Source organism: Ambystoma mexicanum, chromosome 5q, assembly GCF_040938575.1.
Source record: "Ambystoma mexicanum isolate Mex_15411 chromosome 5q, UKY_AmexF1_1, whole genome shotgun sequence".
In the NCBI taxonomy this organism is placed as follows: domain Eukaryota; kingdom Metazoa; phylum Chordata; class Amphibia; order Caudata; family Ambystomatidae; genus Ambystoma; species Ambystoma mexicanum.
Window position 1 is genome coordinate 397,352,995 of NC_090933.1, and position 14,252 is coordinate 397,367,246.

General features: G+C 41.9%; 1 protein-coding gene across 5 annotated transcripts in view; it reads left to right on the plus strand.

The window, feature by feature from the left end:
• The window catches only part of GREB1L (GREB1 like retinoic acid receptor coactivator), a 1,340,557-nt gene that overhangs the window by 473,428 nt on the left and 852,877 nt on the right, over positions 1-14,252 (plus strand). For all 5 annotated transcript variants that reach the window (XM_069620882.1, XM_069620883.1, XM_069620885.1 and 2 more), the window contains exon 2: positions 901-951. The gene's annotated coding sequence lies outside the window, so the exon portion shown is untranslated. The remainder of the gene's footprint in view (positions 1-900; positions 952-14,252) is intronic.

Genomic DNA, 14,252 nt, shown 5'->3' on the forward strand with positions numbered 1-14,252 from the left:
GGCCACCCACATTCTTTGGCCAGGCTTAGTTTCATTGTGTCTGTAGGTGGGAGAGCTTCATTCCAATGGTTCTCCGGACAGAGCTGAGAGATTCGCATCCGCTTCTTGTAGGGCACCATTTTTTATCCCAGTAATTACATTTTAAATGGTCCTTTCATTTTTGGAAATCAACCTCCGCCCTTGTTTGGAGTGCCTCCAACAGCAATGTCCGTTTTAGCTGCTGTGGCATGACTGATACAGACTGTTTCTCCTTCTGCATAGAGACCTGTTTCTACAGCCTCTTTGGAAAACTAGCACCACAGCCAGCCATCTGCTTCCCAGAATATCCAGAATAATGCTGATGTCTCCGCCATCTGTGTGATAGGCATTTTCTTCCCCATATATTGTGATTGAAATGTGGGGGCCATTAACTTATTGTCTTGTGACTGGCAAGGTGGGGCTATCCACCCTAGCCTTGTGACTTGAAAAAGGTGGGAGTTGCATCACTCATGGAGAGGCATTTTGTTTATGTAATATAGCTGCTGATGTGAATGTGCTTGTTTAATCAAATGAATACCATTACTATCTATGCATCATGATGGACAGTGAGAGACTCTACATAACTGAGATATATATTTTTCATAATTTCTATCATTATGAAGTAGTCAATTTTGTATCTGCTAAGCAAACTTTTCCTATAAATCAGAATTTGTTTCATATTCCAGGGATCTGCCACAATTTATAGATGTTAATCTGTTATAGTTTGGGTTGAAATTCAACACATGGAACATTTGGTTCCGCTTGACAAATGCCTGTTCAATCAATGCCACTTTTGCCCACCAGATACTGCTGGTGGTAGTTTGCAAATAAGCTCTTAAAACTGCTATAAGAAAGCTCAAACATGTAATTCTAATTTTACAGGCACATTGCATGATCACAGCCTGGCCCTGCACCTGATTTGAAAACCATGAGGTAGGTGATTCTTACTGGGGCTAAAACAACAACCCATGATCTGATGAGTGGTTTGACAAAAATGCCTATGGTGGGAACTCCAAGCTGAGCGCAATTTGCAAGTAATCAACTCAGTCTTAAACTGAACAAATTACAAGATTAGTCCGTTATTGAACTTCATATGACCTTTCTTGTCCTCATTATGAATGCATTATTTTTCTCTTGCCATTATTTATCTGACTTTACAATTGGAAAGAAAGAAATGCATATTAAGTTTACAGATTTATTATCTCTATACATGGCATTGGCAGTATAGCAACATGCTGAGAAATTGAGATTTTTTGAAGCTTTAGCGCTGCACAATTAGCGCTGTAGGACCCAGGCTAAGACCTTTTGCTGGTAATAGTACTCCAAATACTTGGGCCTTAGTACTTTTACATGTGGCAAAGTTCAGATTTTCACAATACAGTGATATTGTCATGTCTTTGGCATAACAACCCATTTTCTGGACGCAAAGGTCTTTTTGAAATTATTACAGTTTGTGGAGTTCTTTCTTTGTTGGAAAATGTCTCACTTGCTTTATGCTGAAGCAACCTCCATGTTTTCAGTTTAAGTCAGGGAAATGGCACTCTGCTCCACAATTCCCGACACCATCTATTATTTCTACCATGGATATGGGCAGGATCAAAAGTGTATCACGAGGGCAGGGGTCTGCAACCTTTGGCTCTCCAAATGTTTAGGACTACAACTCGCATCTGCACTATCCAGCATAGACAATGGTAAGTTATCATGGGAGTCATAGTCCAAAAAAGCTGCAGGTTGCAGACCCCTGCTTTCATGTGATGGGTGGTGGCGGCACAATTGCTAAGTATTTTCATCTGTGTAGATGGGCAGGACCAACAAGCTAAAAGATAAACTTTAGGGGCTTGTGTGGGGAAGTTCCTCTGGTATTGGAGGATGCCAGCTTCCCAGGAAAAGTAAACTTGGCGGTTGAAAATACAACTTTTTACTTTGCATTTTAGCTGCTGTATGGATCTGCAGGCTGATTGTGATCTCTCCATCTCATGTCGCTCTGTTTCACAGTTTGCATGTTGTTGATACATTGGAGAAAAGTTGAAGTAAGCAAAATGGTTACAAAACATTTGTAAATTAGATGGACGGAAAGAGTTTTGAATATGAAACTGTCAGAACCTGAAACCTTAGTGGTAAAAAACATATTGTGAGTGCGTGACTCTGTAAGGTCACAAACATTGGTCGAATTGGGAAAGACCTATTACAGGGTATGATGTTGCTTTACTTTCAGAAAAAATGAAACCATCGTTCCCCTTAATTCTTTCCTCTGGTATACAGTTTCTGGATGGTGGATGCCGCTCCCAGTGGATTTTCAAACCTGTGTCCTGCAAGTAATGCAGTGGTGTCATGTGAGCTATTTCTCCTGGAGAATTTTACTTAAGTTTATTTCATTTACCTTCTAGGGGCATAAAGCCCATTCCCCATGCCTCCTCACAACACTCATCCACATTGATCAGTTTTTCCCAAGTATTCGCGAGAGTAACTTCCCAGGACGTTGGATTGCTGCAAGCATGGCTGTGTGTGGGTAATGGGGAGGGGTCTGGTGGGGGTGGGCTTCTATGTTTTTTTTTTTTGTCTCCTTTACGATGTGCCAATGGTAGACAATTGGAAAGTAAAGTAGAGCATATATCTACATGTGTGGGGAGCAATGACTGTTAGCAGGTGATCATATGATGCATTTTCTTTCATTCTCTTTATTGGAGGGGGCGTAAAGGACCAGCAGTATGTTGGGAATAGAGTTTGGCTTTGCGGGAGGAGTTCAATGTGCGGTGAGATTCTGCAGCAGAGGAAGGCGGGTGGCATAGTTCCACTACTGTTTTGCACATTTAATCTTCTGGTCACAAAGATGCCTAAAAAGGGACATCTTTGTTGAATGGAAACATAAATGCAGCCAGTTTCCCTTCATAAATCGGGGAAGGAGAACACTAATCTTTAACCAAACCACAGGGAAGTTGCAATGAAATTCAAGATGCAGAAGTTGAGGCAAAATTCTATTTTTGGGGTTCTTTGGCTTGTACATTTTGCTAAATTCTTTGTTATAACTTCCTTTTTCCTACCAGCCAGACTTAATCTAAAGCATTTTTGGGAGAGTGGCTCTATATGTTTGTGTTCTTCTTGAGGTATCCTTGTGGTTTCTTATATTTTATACCACTCTTACATTGTAAATTAAACCTTACGCCCTCAATGGGGATACAAATATATGCTAAGTACATACATAAAATTACATTCTTCTTTAGTTGCAATTGACCAGTCCACAAAATAAAGTACCCATCAAAGTTATATGAAAGAATGTAAGACCTTTTTTAACTTGCTACAATACAATTACTTTCCCAATATCGCGGATAAATGGCCAGCCAGTGCTAACTAGTGCAAGTAACATCTTTTGCCTGTTCATGCAGTTTTCCAAACCGTTGATGACTTTAAAAACTGTTCGCCTCTAAAACGTTTTAAAATATTCACTTCTTGTGGCTCAAGGCTTCAGAGATGCTCTAAAGGCTTTTTTATACAAGTCTGTTCACGAATCCTAGATTTTCTCTCATCGTGGAGTTTGTCTAGGTCCTATTACTTCCTTTGTTTTCAGTAGATTAAATCTAAATGTACTAAATGTAATTTGTCATTTGTATAGCACCATTTTCCATTGGTCCTTGGGGGATCGAAGGCCAAGGTATGAGGAATTTGTCGGAGGAGTTTAGAATGCGTGTGCATTTTAGCCAATATGAAGATGGGTAGAGGTGGCCAAGTCCCTGCTAGCAACCCAGATTGAGCTGGCATGTGAATGGGTGCTGTGAGGTTGTCTGGAGATTATGCGAGTGTCCAGCTAGGTCAAATTTTTCTTTTTGGAGATAGCTGCATTCTTATGGCAGATGTGCTGTACGAGGTGTGCAGGTGTGCAGCCTTGCCATCGGCTGTCTTCCGTCAGCATGGAGTGTGGAACGTACCTGTGTGTTCCGGCTGGTTTCTTGGTCTAGTGGAGGTGCCATAGATTCAGTCCTGGTCTGCTGGAATTTTCTGTCGCTCGGTACATTTCATGGCGGGCTCATTGCTGCCCTGGCCTATGTGAGGGGTGGTAAAACAACCCGGAATGTGGCCTGGGATCGTCAGGAATGCAGGGAAAGGGAGGGAGAGAGGATCCTGGTCCAGAGGGCCCTCCGGAATGCATGGTGATCCTTTATGCGTTGTATGCTAATGGGGATAGTGTTCCAGATAGATGAGGCTTGGAAGGATAAGGAGGATGCCCCTATTTCTGCAGATTATAAGGGAGGGATTACAAGGAGTGTGGTGCATGATCGCAGGATTCTGTTGAGTTGGTAACAGGAGAGTTTCTGTTGAAGATATTCTGGGCATGTCTTGTGGAGGGCGCAGTGAGTGATGCACATGGCTTTGAAAGTGTCCCTGTCACCGGACAGGGAGCCAGTGGACACCACAGAGGGCAGTTGTTGTGTTTTCTCTGGGGCCAAGGTCCAGGAGGAGCCTGGATGCTGCATTTTGGATCCGTTGGAACTTTCTGGAGCCCATGTGAAGGGAGGAAGGAGAGTAATTTGTGATTTTGTTTACGAGGAATGAGGAGATCTTCCTTAGTGCAGTGTCCCTTATGCCAAGTGAGAGGCGGCTGTCTGTGAGGATATTGTGGTTGATGCTGTGAAAGGCTGCAAAGAAGCCTTCTGTGTCTGCGTTGCTTTTGAAGTCATACCAGATGGACACTGGGGCGATTCAGTTCCATGAAGGAGGTCTGAAGCCCCCAGCGTGACTCCCTCCCCCCCTTCACAGACCTTGCTCCTATAACCTTCCCTACTGCCTGCCCTCCCTCGGACTCCTTCACTCATCAGCCTTCACATCCCTAAGCGCCGCTCAGGCTTCCCTCACCAACACCCCATCGTCAGACACCCGGATAACCAACACAGACATACACACTATATTATAAATCAGAAGACCCATAAAGAATAAGCTCAAGAGAGTGCCTAAAAGTGGAGGAGACCATAACGTTTGCATTATTATTAGCTAAAACCTCAAATGCATGGTGAATTAAATCAAAACGCTGTCCTCTCAAACATGACCCATAATTGAAGAATAACGTCTAGTCATTAGCAAGAAACACAGATCTGACACCTGCCTCACTCCTTACGCGTATTCCCAGACACGAGATATCGCACAAGGCTAAACTGCAAAAGCAATCACCCAGGCTCATGGCCTAGAAGATGAGGGGCGGTATTTTTTTTTTTAAGACAAGCAGCCCCTTGACCCATCCTCCCCTACTCCCTTTTGGCTCATGTCTTGATGACTGGTCAGTTGTCCAGGGTTGGTTAGTACAATGTCAACCAATTAAAACTCCTGCTGACAATCCGCCCATTAAGTATTCTATTATGCAATAGTTAAACGTATACACGTAGTCTTGTTGTTATCAATTTAGAGGGTGTCCTATGAGGAGCCATCTGTTAAGCATTGTCTAATTAAAAAGTTTAACCCACATAGAAAATGCATAGTCAATTTCAACCCATATAGAAAATGCATAGAGTCAATTTCCCTAACCAATCCCCAATACCCGTTAAGTATCGTATCACTAGGCCGTCATTCTGATGTGTTTTTGATATAAAAGATGTTTTGTATGAAGTGCTCAAAGTGACAATCCTGTGTTTGCATGCAGTTTTGCTTTATTTTTGGGTGTTAATAAAACTGGGTTTTGCCTTTCACTTTGTCCATTATCGTTATTGACCCCAGGTTTTTCTGGTTCCTGATCCTCTGCAGACATCTGGTGTTTTCCAGACCATTGTTACAGAGGAACCAGGGTCATAGTAACTCCAACTTGGCAGACTCCCTGCTTTCCTCCCTTCCAAATATGCCAGTCCAGAGAGGTTTGCCCTCGATCAGCCCTTTTGACCTATGGCTCTTCAACGCCCTCAAACCTCCAACGCCTTCCAGATCAGCTTCCGCAGACTAGGCCCTTCCCCCAGAATATTCATTCATTTTCATTTTTTTCCACTCTCTTGCTCACTCCCTTCCCTCCTCCCCCCTCCTTCCAGTCAACTACAGACCTATCCCCAACACCTGTTTCTTAGCCAAACTTATTGGCCAAACAGCCTACTACCGGCTTCACCAAATCAAACCTCCTCGACCCCGCCTAGACCCCCAGTGGCTATACTTTACATGCAGGTGAAATTTAACATGGTGGCTATACTTGGAATGCAGCTACAATTGACACATTGGCTATACTTAAAATGTAGCTAAATTGAACACAGCTGCAGACCTAAAACGCAGCTAAGTTGAACACTGTGGCCATACTCTGGATGCAGTCAAAATTCACACCATGGCAAAATCCAAAGCGCAGTAGTAGTTAGAACAATTAGAAAATAGATTGCTATGGGAGATAAAGATTTTTTACTCAAATGCGCCAACCTTTAGGGTTAAATTTGTTGCGGTGAGTCTTCAAATTATAGATCCAATTAACAATTTTAGAAGAAAGAAAAAATCTTCAATGTATTCATTCTGTTCTATATTACTTTTTATTTTGAGTTCCACATGTTACCATCACGTGTAAAGTACCATTCAGTCCAAAAGAATATCAATTTTCTCACTCAATATTTTTGTTCCCACTCGACACGTGTTTCCCCATTGATAATTACAATGGTTCATCAGGAGTGCAAATCCTAGTCTAATTAACATTGTTATGAAAAAAGAACAAAAAGGGAGAAGAAAACATTGTTAGAATTGTTGTTTAAATAAAGATTTTTTGATAATATTAAATGATGTGTTACTTGACTCACCCTATTTATTTCCTTCTTGCACACTTTGTGTGGTACGTTAACTTTGTCCAAGTTAGTTTAACTTATTGTTGAATAGATGCAATTCCTGTATATTTTTTTTGTGGTAATTTACGTTGTCCGCTCTCTGCTGGTGATTCTTAACAACTTCTGTTAAATAGAGAAGGCTTGTTTAGAAAATGGAACGTCTTTCCAGATTGCTAAGGTTTAGTTAAAGATGGCTTGGAAATATGTTCGCTTTCCAATACAGAAATGCCTACTTATAAGGATCTAAGTAAGCTTACCTTGGTTTTCTGTTCATTTTAGTCTTCTAATAAGCGCACTTCCTGTTCCTGGTATTTCGCAGAGTGCTGCTGGTTGCTTTCGCGGCATCTCTGCTTTGAAGCGCTTTATTTATGCCTCGTGCGAGGCACGATGACGTCATCACGCCATGCGCTACGTCGTTACGCGCCACGTGATGATGTCATCATGTTACCTAACGTAGAGGCGGCCATTTTGTTTGTCATTGCAGTATGAAATAATCTTTTCTATGGGTTTACTAATTTTATATATATATTTTATATATATATATTTTTTTGTTGATGTTTCTAAGTTTTCACTTTTGATGGTGTTCATATTTTAATTACCAGGTAATCCTACTTTCATTTTTGAAACATGACAATTTTATTAATTAAATTTTTGTAGCAGTATTTACACTAAAACGAAATATTTTTTTATCTTCATTATTGCAGATATATAGATAATTATTTGTAAATACTGGAATACAAATTAAAAAGATCTTGAACATAATTGCTGCATTGTATTCTATTAATGACAAATTTTACTTTGATATCATTTTTTAAGCATTAACCCATCATATATACAACTTGATCTAGTTAGAACAATGGCAACACTGTTTCAAGTAGATACGAGATAGTGTCTACATTTCAAATTATGGTAATGGAGGTGCAATGAAATGGTCAACTCTTACGCTGAAGTTACTTCAGGGTGTTTTTGTGGCCTGGATGCGGCGCCCTGAGCAAACAGGCGATAGAGGTGCCTACAAGAGCTGCCCTTTGCCTTTGGTCCTTAGCCAGCTGCCCGAGCAAGGCTGCCCTGAGGGAGCTAGTGATAAAGGACAATATCTAGCTCAGCTGATACAGGGAAGGACCAATCCTCATGTGAGGGTGGGAGTGGGAGTGGAGGGGGGAGGGCCGGAGGGGAAAGGGAGGAAGGGCCGACTTGTTGGACGAGGAAATGACACGGGAGCCGAAGGCAATGGCGAGGTGGTCGCAGTCCCAGAGGAGAGAGCTGCAAAGCAAACAATGGAATCCATTATCGAGGATTTGGCAACTTTAAATCATAGGACTACTAGAAACGTTACATATGCCTGAACCAGTTTTGTAAATGGTTTAGATTTTCATTCCAATCCCACTGTTCCTTCTTTTTTAAGTCTTTAATATCTGAACCCAGGTCTCCCTCTTTATTTTGGTAACATTTCCCTCTGATTTACATACCAAAGTTTTTCATGTGAAGTCTTAAACTAAGTTAATAGAGTATTTCCCCTTTCTCCATTGCCTCTTTTACAGTTGCTAACATTGAAAACAATCTCGCGTTCGAATTTGTGTAACACATTTCTTGCAATATGCAACTTTATTTATCTTAATAAATAACATGCTCTCCTTACTTTGACTGTTGTTTCAAGAGATGTAATTCCCAATTCTGATAGGGCCAGTGGACAATATTGTCAATGGCCCATAATGGGCCTTCATTATTTACACTTTTGCCACTGTGGCATGCTTCCTAGCTGGGCCTCCATTCTATATACTGCCACTAGCCTTATTTTTTTTTTCTAATCCGGAATTGCTGGCCTTTGTAATTACCTGCCATGTTGAGCAACAAACTCCTTTAGGACCGCGATAGCCCATGCTATTATACATTTTTGTTTTTTCATGGGATGCTTTTGAACTATTTGCTTTCGAAAATTGTGCCCAAGTAGCAGTATGCCCCTGTAACCTCCACAATATATGCCAACATTTCTAGGGATTTTTTTTTCTTCTGCTGAAGCACATTATTTTTGCTTTTTGAATATTTATTTCCACTCTGTTTTCAATTGAGAACTTCATCACAGCATTACTGTTTATTTGAAGTGCTATTCAGTTTACCTCTAAAGGGCCAAATCATCCATATGCCCTAACCATGGCATAAAGGACTTCCCTAATTTAAGTGGAAGTGTATGAGCAGCGCTCAAGGCTATGTTCACGTCTGTCATATAAAGATCACATAATAGTGACATGAGTAATCACCCCTGTTTTTGACATCTCTTGATTTCAACCAAGTTCCTTTATGTCCCGTCAAGGTCCTTAAGAATCTGAAGGGGCGCCCCAGACATGCCCCTTCCTATCGTAAGGTGGTGTAATGAATCTGATGTCATCGCTCCTTTCCCAGAGGTAGCCTCTCTCATGTGGCCTGGGGACGGCAGCCACTTCCTGATCCCAACCTGGGGAGGGTGGGCTGGTCACTATTCGAGGGAGGATCACATGACTGGAGGCGACCCTCCGGGGGATGGACAGGCGTCATCAGATGAGACATGGTATCCCCTCTTTCCTTTTAGGGATATCCCCTCCATCCCCCATACCTTGATGGCGTATTGTGATAACTCTACAATATCCTGCAAAGGCTGCTGATAGAACTTGTGAACATTTTACACCTATTAAGCATCCAATGAAACTAGGAAGAGAACTGCCATGAGAGAGGGTGGAAACCGATGGCAAATGCAGTTTGCCGTGCACAGCAGATGGTGTCCTAATCCGGGAGTGAGCTCCGATGGTAGGCGAGTGGAGGCAGCGAGAGAGGGAACTGACCCAAGCACTCCAGGCTGATCGGACAGACAAGGAAGCAGAGGGGGACTGAGAGCTGTGACTGTAGAGCACTGCCAGCGGGTGGAGAGGTGCAATTCAATTAGTTGTCTCCTAACTGGATGTGTATAGTTTGTTCTGTTCAGGGCATACTTACAGGCTTTGCATTTAGTGCATTTGTAAAATCCAGTAGGATTTGCATTTAGCCATGAGCTGTTCGATATTTTTTCCACGGGAGGCAGGAAACTGCTGACTAGTGAGTCTTTGATTGATGGAGATTTTCTGAAAGTGATATTAATACGATCTTTGAGGATGGTGGAAAGTACTTCGTCAGATGGCAAAATATGCCAATGTCGATGAAAAATTTGACGAATCATATTGACATGGGTTCCAAACGTCAAAATTGTTTTTCTCAGGAGTACGATTGGAAGAGAGCAAGGTATTTCTGTTAAGATCACAAGCTTTCAAATAGGTTCTTTCCAAAACTGATTTTGGATACCGCTGTTTGGCGAAATTTGCAGCAGTGAATCGACACTCCTGATCGAATTTTTCCATTGTGCTGCAATTACGTCGTATTCTGACGAATTCGCCATAGGCAATACTCCATTTTAAAGACACCTGATGGTTGCTGGTTGCAAAAAGAGGCATATTGGAACTTGTCGGTTTCCGATGCAATTCAGTTATGACTTCCTTCTGATTCGTTTTCACTAGCACATCCAAAAAGACCAACTCGTCTCGGCTATGGATTTCAGTAAATTTCAAATTGATGTTGTTCGTATTTAATATTTTAACGAAATCCAGCCAATCACTCTCATCTCCATTCCAAAGGATGAAGTCATCAATAAACCTAAGCCACAGGACCACTTGATTTGTGTATTTGATGTTACGTTCAGTCCATACTATAAATTTCTCCCACCATCCGATGGTCAAATTTGCATAGGATGGTGCAAAACTCGTACCCATAGCAGTTCCTCTGATTTGGTTGTAAAATTCATTATTAAACAAAAAGACGTCGTTAGTGAGACACAACTCTATCATTTCAACTATCATTTCACCATTTCAAAGATAGTTGAGAGATCTTGTGTTCAAAAAATATGTACAAGCCATTTTGCCGTTCTCATGCTGTATAGAGGTGTATAATGAAACAACGTCTAATGTGGCAAACATGTAATTTTCTTCCCATGCTATTCCTTCGATTTTACTGAGGAAGTCTTTTGTGTCTCATAGATATGACGGTAAAGTGAATACGAGAGGAAGAAGAGTCTGATCCACATATTTGGAGATGTTTTCTAATGAAGCTCCATTCAGGGTAACAATGGGACGGCCTGGAGGATTGGTAGGATGTTTATGGATCTTAGGGAGAAAGTAGATGGTTGGAATACTTGGGAATTTATTATACAGGAATCTGCAATCGTCTTCATCCAGAAGGCCCAAATCGAACCATTTCTTTAGAAGACACTCCACCTTAAGTTTTATTCTTTCTGTCGGATTTCCTTCAAGTTTTTCATAGCAACTAGTATCCAATAATTGTCTTTGAGCTTCTCTGATATAGTCCACTCTGTTTTGTATAACAATATTAGTACCTTTATCAGAGGCTTTAATGAAGATACTGCTGATTTCTTGTATTTCTTTCAAGGTTTGTCTTTCTTTGGCGGAAAAATTAGGTTTGACTTTAGTTGTTTTGAATCGTGCTTTTTGAAGATCGTGAATCACCAAATCTTGAAAAGCTTCTATTTTACCACCAGGTTGAAATAGTGGATTGAAACGTGATTTTACTTTCAATTTGCTTTTCATGGGCCAATCTGTCTCTATATTTAATGTTTCTAAAGAGATATCTGACATGGCCTCTTCGTCATTATTTGTTGATTCCAGTTCTGCCAAATCAAGTAAAGCATCAAGGTCCTCTATACAAATAGCTGTTTTTCCAGTTGATTGACTTTGCATTAAGCATTGCTTCTGTGCTATAGGTGATAATAGGGACGAATTTGTGTCTGTAGTGAGCTACGATGGGCTTAAAAGAGAATATTCCGTATTTGTGATGTATGAAACATCCTTGTCGTGCTAATGATTGTGATTTCTGTTCGATTTTGTCTAGCCATTGTTCTTCTGTTTTGGACTGGTTTATCGGAACTCCAAGGTATTTAAAGCTGGTAACAGTTTCCAGTGGTATCCCATTTAGAATAAAAGTAGCTTGTTTTTCTTTCTTGAATGGGATCTTGGCCTACGTCATTATCTTGGTATGTGCTATAGGTGATAATTCCTTATATGATATATATATATCTTTTTACTCATTTCTCCAGGTACATAAAATTGAAGTTGTCTCTGTTCTCCTTGAAGTCCAGATGAGTTGCATGAATATGCCATGTGCATGTGTGATGTGACCAAAAATGGTCACAGGAGGCCACAGCCATAACCATTTCTGACTGTTACATACGGATGTGGATTTCGTCTTCCTTTGTGTGAGACCCCTCCCTATGGGTTTGGTGATGTAAGTTGGTGGCCAGCCATTGGCTGGCTGCACATTTTATAATTTTCGTTAGTGTGATAGGAGACAGGTTTTTCACCAAGCCTCCCATGTGAGGAAAAAGGGAGACCTCTTGCCCACTTACCGTATTTTTCTGTTGGAACACAAACCTGCACACCTGGAAGGCCTGCTGCTCGAAGAAGGGGGACTGAATCTCTACACTAGGATCTTAAGTGCTCCAAGAAATCGGAAGGCAAAGTTCCGGCTCATCAGGAACAAAGAAGGAACAGACTGCTGCGCTCCATCCTTCCCATCCAGCTGGATCACCACATTTGCCCAAAGGCCCTGTCTCCCAGAAGCTCCTGGCCGTACCTTCATCACCTACCCCAGAAGAAGGAGCCCCTTTGCTGCAGGTGACCAGGTGCTCCTCTGTGACTGCTGGCCGCGACTGACCTCTGCCTGGCGCCGAGTGCTGCTTAATATGACTCGTCTACTGCAGCCTTTACTGTGAGTTAAGGCCAACTTTGTAGCAAGCATATCACTGTGAAGAACGTTACTTTTGCCTCATGCACATTACTGTGAATACCGTTATTTTTGCTTTATGGACTATACCGTGAGTTTCTGATGGGCTGCCCGTCTCTGCTAGATTAACACTTGCTTGCTTTGGGTATCCCTCGATTCTCTACTTAAATGCTGTATTAATTGTATTGCCCAGGATTGTATTGTTTAGCCTCTCCTAAACATCCGCTCGCCAGTAATACACACTGCTTTTTGGCGCGCTATCATGTTTGTACTGCATTCCCTTTTTAATGTGCCTGCCTATGTACTGACAATATCAGAGCCCATTGCAGGACGGTCAGCTATGCCAATAGTTAACACTTGCCAAACGCAGCATAGATTCACAAAATTTACAGGCGCAACACTATGAGCATTGTTATGCCTACTATTATTATTACAGTATGACAAATATCAATCACAGCTTACTAACAAGATTGCAGTAGCCACACATTACAACCAACTCACTATGCTTCTCCAACTTAACACCAATAGCACTGATTTCACACTATGCTCCAAAGGTGCATTCTTCCAGCTAGGTACAGGACTAGCACGCTTATACTGCCCCAGACACCATCCCCTACCGTGCCCCACACCATTTCTGCCCAATACACCAGCCTTCATCACGACACCACCTATCACCCCCCATAACACAAACCTTTACGCCTCTTCTAGGCATAGCCTGTTGCCTCAGACTCTCCTCCAGAACGTACATCTTTGTCCCACGCACCAGACCTTTACTAAGAACCACAAGAAAAACCAGACTCTCCTTCCGCACTACCAAGAACCCCACCTTCTAACACTTCCTTAAAGACCTAGCCAGCTATCAAGCGACTGACACCCACAAATCCAACAATTGTAGTTCACCAGCACACCCCAAACTCACAATCACCAGAAAATTCAATGTAGCATCCCACCTCCCCTACCACTACCTACAACCCGAATTTGCTGTTCCCCACCAGTCACTGAACCCTTAAAGGGTGCCCACTCAATGTCCGATCCTTAGGTGCACATGCCACTGACATACATGACCTTATTCTCAAATATAAACTTGACTTTCTAGTAATAACCGAAACTTGGCTTCACTCGGCATCAGGCCAGTTGCTCACACTAGCTATATCACCTGACTATACATTACTTGGATCAGATCGCCAGGAGGCCACCAGAGGCAGAGTTGCCATCATCTCAAACTCCACTCCAGTTCAGAGAATGTAAAACTGAAACTGTACCAGGCTACGAACTGCTAGCCCTTGAGCTAGCCATAGACCCTAAAACCAATATTAACTTCTTAATAGTGTATGGAGCCCCCAGTTCTACCAATAACCCGGATACTGAACTGCCCCTGCTCATTTCCCACTCCTAAAACCCAATACTAAATGTATCCTCTTAGGAGACATCAATCTGGGATACAACGACCAATCTGACCTCAAAGCCACAGCCTTCCATAATGCATTCTTAGAAATGCAATTTAAACAAATTGTTAATGCACCAACTCACTCAAAAGGACGGATCCTTGACTGGATTCTAACACTGAACACCACAGTCCTCCTATAAGACATCATAGAAATGTCCTGGACCGATCACCTGCTCATCAGATTCAATATCATCACAATGAGGGACCCCACCCCACCTGCCACC